We start from the raw sequence: 6,961 nt of genomic DNA, 5'->3' as shown, positions 1-6,961 counted from the left end.
GGTTATTGAGAAAGGAGGACGATCACGTTCACAACAAACCAATCTAGGCGCATCGCCACCCCTTGTTTCGAGGGTTTCTCCCGGGTAAGCAACATGCTGCCTAGATCGCATCTTGCGATCTAGGCAGTATCAGTTTATTCATTGTTGGTGTTGCTCGTGCTGAATCCTTTTTGATGGCGAGCAACACCCTTATATTAGGTGTTTTGGGGTTGACATTGATGCTTTCACGATGTACTCGTTTAGCTACGCTGCCCCTCGATATCTAGCTGCCCTTACACCTATTTTAGGTGTAAGGGCAGCGCCTTGCTTGTTCTTTATTTAGTAGATCTAATCCGTTATAGTTGCTCCATGTTCTTCAAGGATTGGTTTGATATCCGTATGGTTAGGCCTTATAAACGGGTTGAAGGATCCGGTAGTGCGTAAGGTGTGGTTTATTAAGCTCTAGAGGGATTGTTCGAGGATCAACTTCACGTTGGTTTTTAGGCCTCTTTAGGGTTGGTTTTCCATCATCTCACGTATCTGCTAGGCTCAATTACGCATAGGATGTTCCGATTATACGGTGAAAACCCTAGACTATCGTAGATTAGTTTAGCTTGATATTGATAAAGCATGATCCCCATGTCCCTATAAATCTAACAATGAACCATGGGGCAATCGGCTCTTGGAGCCGATCCACAGAACAACTTAAGAGCCGATCGGGGCTCGTATTTAATGTTTACGTGTTTGCCATGCAGGAAACTAGTCGAAGCAATCCATCACCTTCCTGACCAGGTATAGGTCGGGTGGCACGCCCTCGTAAGCACCAGGACGTGTGCCAGAAGGCATTGCGGGCCGTCGCCCGAGGGACCAGGGTCCACCGCAATCCTGGGAGCCTCCCGGCTCTACGGTTTTGCCCGTCGTTACTCGCCGGTGGGTTTTTGACAGCAACACGATGTCACCATCAAGAAAAAATACCCCCTACCCAAGATAGAAGACGTGTTTGATCAGTTAACCGGAGCCAAAGTTTTCTCAAAGATAGATCTTAGAACTGGTTATCATCAGCTGAAGATTCGAGCCACTGATATTCCAAAGACTGCCTTCACCACCAGATATGGGTTGTATGAGTACAACGTCATGTCATTCGGATTAACCAATTCCCCAGCTTATTTCATGAACCTCATGAATAAGATCTTCATGAACTTTCTGGACAAGTTTGTCGTTGTCTTCATCGACGACATTCTTATCTACTCCAAGTCCGAAGAGGAACATGAACAACATTTGGAGACTGTCCTAGAAACCCTTCGACACCACCAGTTGTATGCCAAGTTTAGCAAATGTGAGTTTTGGCTGAAGGAAGTAGGATTCCTGGGACACATCTTGTCTGCAGGAGGAATTGCCGTAGATCCCGCAAAAATCAAAACTGTTATGGAATGGCAAGCCCCCACCACCCAAACCGAGGTCCGCGCTTTTCTTGGATTAGCCGGATATTACCGCAGATTTGTAGAAGGCTTTTCGAGCATCGCTCGACCAATGACCCAACTGTTGAAGAAGGACAAGAAGTTTGAGTGGACTGACAAATGTGAAGAGAGCTTCCAACAGCTCAAGAGTAGACTGACCTCAGCCCCAATCCTGATCATGCCTGACATCACTAAGCCCTTTGACGTATATTGCGACGCCTCCAAGATTGGTCTTGGATGTGTGCTTATGCAAGAAGGCAAGGTCATATCCTACCTTTCAAGACAACTGAAGCAACACGAGCAGAATTATCCAACCCATGTCCTCGAACTTGCAGCCGTTGTCTTAGCCTTGAAGGTTTGGCGTCATTACCTCATGGGTAATCGATGCGAGATCTACTCCGACCACAAAAGCCTGAAATATATCTTCACCCAGAAGGAGCTGAACATGAGGCAGCGCAGATGGATCGAATTGATCAAGGATTACGACATGGAGATTCACTACCACCCCGGCAAGGCCAATGTGGTAGCGGATGCCTTGAGTCGACTGCCGTGTCGGTTGAACTCCATGATCGCAATCGAACAACCCGCCTGTTTCAACGGCTTTGAACAGTTTAGGTCGGAACTTGTTAGTGAAGGATTCGTAGCCAGCATCGAACTTCAACCCACCTTGATCAGCCAGATTAAGGAAGCCCAGATAGGAAATGCCAGCATCGAAGGAATCAAGAAACAGATAGCTGCAGGGAAGGCACCAGGATTCACCGTAGATGAAGCCGAAGTTCTTTGGTACAAAGGACGCCTCGCGTACCATCGGACTCGGACTTAAAGCAAGTCATCCTCGCAAGAAGCCCATGACACCCTTTACTCAATCCACCCGGAGGTACCAAGATGTATCAAGACCTGAAGGAGCAATTCTGGTGGCATGGAATGAAGAGGGAGATCGGAAGCTACATCGCCAAGTGTGATATCTGTCAGAGAGTCAAGGCGGAGCATCAGCGACCCGCATGACTGCTACAACCCTTGCAGATTCCAGAATGGAAGTGGGACTCCGTGTTGCGGTCAGAAACCCACCGGCGGGCAGCGACGGGCAACACCGTAGAGCCGGGAATCTCCCAGGACTGCGGCTGGCCCTGGTCCCTCCGAGCGACGGCCCGCAAAGCCTTCGGCACGCACGTCCGATGCTGATGCAAGGGCGTGCCACCTGACCTATACCTGGTCAGGAAGGTGTTGGATGTGCCTCGCTTAGTTTCCTGCATGGCATACACGTAAACATTAAATTCGAGCCTCGATCGCCTCTTAGGTTATCCTGTGAATCGGCTCAAAGAGCCGATCCACCCATGATGCGTGCGAGGTGTACGATCAGATGGTGGTCCTGCTTGATCAAAACAAAGCTAAAGCGACCTACTACGATTTAGGGTTTTCACCGCATAATCGGAACATCCTACTCGTGATTGAGCCTGGCGGCCACGCACGGTGATCGTAAACCGACCCTAGACAAGGCCTAAAAACCAACACGAAGTTGATCCTCGGAACATCCTCGTCTAGGGCTAGCAAACTACACCCTACGCGCCACCGGATCCTTCAACCCGTTTGTAAGGCCTAACCATGCAGATATTAAACTAATCCTTGAAGAACAAGGAGCAATCATAACGGATCGGATCTACTAAATAATGATCAAGCGGGGTGCCGCCCTTACACCCAAGATAGGTGTAAGGGCGGCTAGATGCCTAAGGGTTGCACGACGATAGCATATGATATGATGAGCAATGCTAACCCTAAAACATCTATGATAACTACGTTGCTCGCCATCAAAAAGGCTTCAGTACGAGCAACGCATGAACGACGAATAAAACGTGTGCTGCCTAGATCGCAAGATGCGATCTAGGCAGCATGGTGCTTACCCGGAAGAAACCCTCGAGACGGGGGAGTTGGCGATGCGCCTAGATTGGTTTGTGATGAACGTGATTGTTGTTTATTTCATAAACCCTAGATACATATTTATAGTCCGTAGACTTTGTAATGTGGGAATAATCCCAACCGGGCACGAGCCCAAACTCCATCTAACCGACACGTATCCTACTATGTTACAGATACACGGGCAAACTAGCCCAAACTTTGTATACAAGGCCGATTCATGTATTCCTTCTATGTATATTCTTCAAGCCCATCCTCAATCGCGGCCCACCTCTGATCCGGTCAAATTCTGGTGATAACACATGCCCCCCTGGTTTTGGAAATGACAATTCCAAAATCATTATGCTTTTCCTTCGTCGGGTCATGTCGTGGCGTCTTGCCTCCTTGACTTTATCACCAATCTAAAAAATCCTTCTTAAAATGAAAGAATGTCTTCATTTAACTTTGCCAATAGTCAAAGTCAAGCACTCCCCAAAAGAGCCGATGGTATCACATCAGCCTCTACGATAAAACAAGAGTAAGGCCAACCTAACTGCCCCTCCAAACGGTAACCTGCGCCCTCCGCCTGAGAAAGCAAACTCAGATCCCCAAATCGCCGCCCAAGCAGCTCCACGAATCTCAGATCTCAGCCGCGCCGTCCCAATTCCTCAGCGCATCAAATGGCGGAATCATCCAACGCCAACGCCATGGTCTCCGGTCTGAAGGTAATCCTCAACAGCCTCCTCGCCATGCGAATCAATGTTAGGAGTAAACAGCAAACACCTGAATTAATGTCCTATTCCATTATCAATTTTAGGTCTCAGACATCCTGCTGCCGCACCCTTCTCTCCCAAACTCTATGTGTCTTGGCCCCCGTTCTTTCGAGAGTCCCGCTCACCTAATCTCATGCGAGGCCAATAGAATCCCCTTCGTGAATCAGAATTTAGATCTGACTTCCCGGGCCGACCGCTCGCGAGCCCGGCCTAATCCTCCCGAAGGTTGGGTGGCATGGTACAGTAGAGTGTCTAAAATACACTATGCTACCTGGGACACGATAGGGATAGCCGATGCCTTATCATTATCACTGTCTCCTCTCGAAAAGAACGAGAACATCCTGAAAACCATCGGCTACTTTTGGTCTGATGCACTGAACTGCTTCATGTTCGGCCATGGCCCCATGACACCAACTCTGCTGGACGTGGCCATGATCACGAGCCTAGACATTTCATCCCCAAGCCCCTCTCGCCTTTAAATTGCCAAAGGTCCCCTTCACCCTTTCCTCCAAAACAGAGTGCACAAGCTGGGGTGCCTACCTCAGGCGTTATATGAAAACCAAAGGCCCTGTGACAGAAAGAGAGCACACGGCTTTCTTGAACTTCTGGCTGGAGCACTTCGTATTTTGTGGTCCTTCACTCGCCCCAACCAAGAACTACCTCTCCCTGGCCTATGAGCTCGCCAAGGGTACTCAACTTGGCCTTGGAAAACTGCTCCTTGGAGAAGTCTATCGATCTCTTCAACTGATGTCCGTCAAACTGTTCTCCCAAAGGACAGTCAAAACAGGAGGCCCCTGGTGGTTTATTCAGTTATGGGCTCAATTGTACTTTCAAAACCAAATCCCAAATTTCCCACCTTTGGCCACCTGCACCTTCCCAGATGCGAATGGGAAGGATATCCGATGCACTAGCTATGGCCAAGCTCTGTACGAGTCTCCTGGTATCGGGCCGATCCCCAAGGAAGCGAGCAGAGTGGTTCAAGATTTTCTTCCAAGGCCTGGACAACCCCCTGTTCTTCCCCTATACTCGAATCGGAAATCTTTGAGAACCCGGTCTCCTTCCGATTAGATAGCCTTGCCGATGACGCCGGCACCCAAGACTCTGTACTCTATCATGATCCGTCCTTGCTTTCTCCCGGTTGGCATGAGTACCTCAAACAGGATCATAAAGCCTGGTTACGAGTCTTACCAACCGGTGGTAGTAGCCCGGCAGCTTGGCCTCGGGCAAGTGCCCCCACACTTCTTTCTCCACCACCTGACAGCAAGCAGGGCTGAATTGCCTGACATTATTACTGGCCAAAGGTGCTATACCTTCTTTGACGCTCTGGCCATTCCAATTCCTCATAACCTCTGTTTCACCACCACTAACGATGGCTTCGAGACCTGGTGGTCGATGTGGAAGACTCACGCCTTCAGAAGAGCTCTAGGACCTTTGCTGAAGCAACTTGATGCTGAATATGACGTTCCTGCACACCAGGTACCATTACATATAAATTACCTGCAATGGCTCATGATGATTGTCTGTAACCTGACTTTATTCCTTGGCAGCAACAGGATGGCCCAGAGCCCACACAAGCGACGGTTCCCCATTCGAGTTCCTTCCACCAGCTCCGGTAGTTCTCTTATGTCAGAGCTCACCGCCCTTGAAGAAGGTCATAATGCAGAGCCAACCGATTTCACCGAAATCGGCTCCCAAGAGTAAAGCATCTTCGGGGTCAGTTGCCCCCCGAGCCTCAACCCAGGCAAGGAAGGCAGCGAGGAAAGTAGCTGTCAGAAAAACCCTGAAGCGCAAAGCTCCTGTCCAAGCAAGCTTGCATGTAAGCTGATTCGTGTCTTGACCAAACACATTTGCCTTCCCAATCTTTATAACATGGTTGTACCTCTTCTTTCAGACCTCCACTGAAGATAACTCCAGTGAGGGAGCACAGTCCAGCCCAAGGGACTCCACCCCGGGGGATTCCGAGCGATCCACCACACAGAGCCAGGCGGACTCGCCAGCGTCGGCTTCTAGGAAAAGGTCGACTCCCGAGCCTGCTGACCTTCAAGCTCCGATCAAAACGGGGTCACGCATGAAGCGTCGATGCGTCAAAAGGGCTCGCAAGGGCCCACGACTCTCCTCGCCGAGCCAGGAGGTTTCGAATGTAATTACCTCAACAGCTCCTATTCCATACCGTCTCGTTGCTAATCGGACCGGCTCACCATTTCTTTTGCAGACTAATGGGACCTCTAGCGGGGACGTTGAAGAGGTACCGATGCCGTCCGCCACGCTCGGACTAACCTCCTCGCCGAGCGTGGCTGACCAAGTGGCTAACCTGGCCCAGTTCACCGCAAAGCCGATCGTTACAACATCGGCTGCCCTTCCTTCTTTGGGAGAGTTACATTCCATCCTCTCGGGCCTACCCTTTTCCTTTGTTGTATGCTCATCCTGCTTTTGTCCGTCTGTCAGGGTTGTGATCTTTCAAGCTTGCTGACGTTCGATCCCGACTCCATCGAGCCAGCTACTTCCAAAGCAGGTGAAGAGCCAAACCCTAGCACGGTCCATGGTCCGCTCCAGCGTCTCAAGGCTTTGCTCTCCTCCTCGGTCGAAACCCTGGTTGAAAATCCCGAGGCAGTCAAGGGCATCCTCGAAGCCATCCAGCCCCATCTCCGGTGACGCTGCAGGTTAAGCTTTGGCCAGCTGTGACTTTGTCGGTTTTCAGGTCAAGGGTGCAGTCGGCTCGTCAAAGAATCACTCTTCGCCACGCCCAGCTTCCGTTGAGAGCCGACATCGCAGACAAATGCCAACGGCTCAATGAGAAGAAGGCCGCTTCAGACGCCAAAACCGACACTTCTACCAATAGCGCAGAACTCGAGATCTTGCGCA

The sequence above is a fragment of the Lolium rigidum genome, chromosome 7, assembly GCF_022539505.1.
Source record: "Lolium rigidum isolate FL_2022 chromosome 7, APGP_CSIRO_Lrig_0.1, whole genome shotgun sequence".
NCBI lineage: Eukaryota > Viridiplantae > Streptophyta > Magnoliopsida > Poales > Poaceae > Lolium > Lolium rigidum.
The sequence above is the reverse complement of the archived record's forward strand: the minus strand, read 5'-3'. Positions refer to the sequence as shown.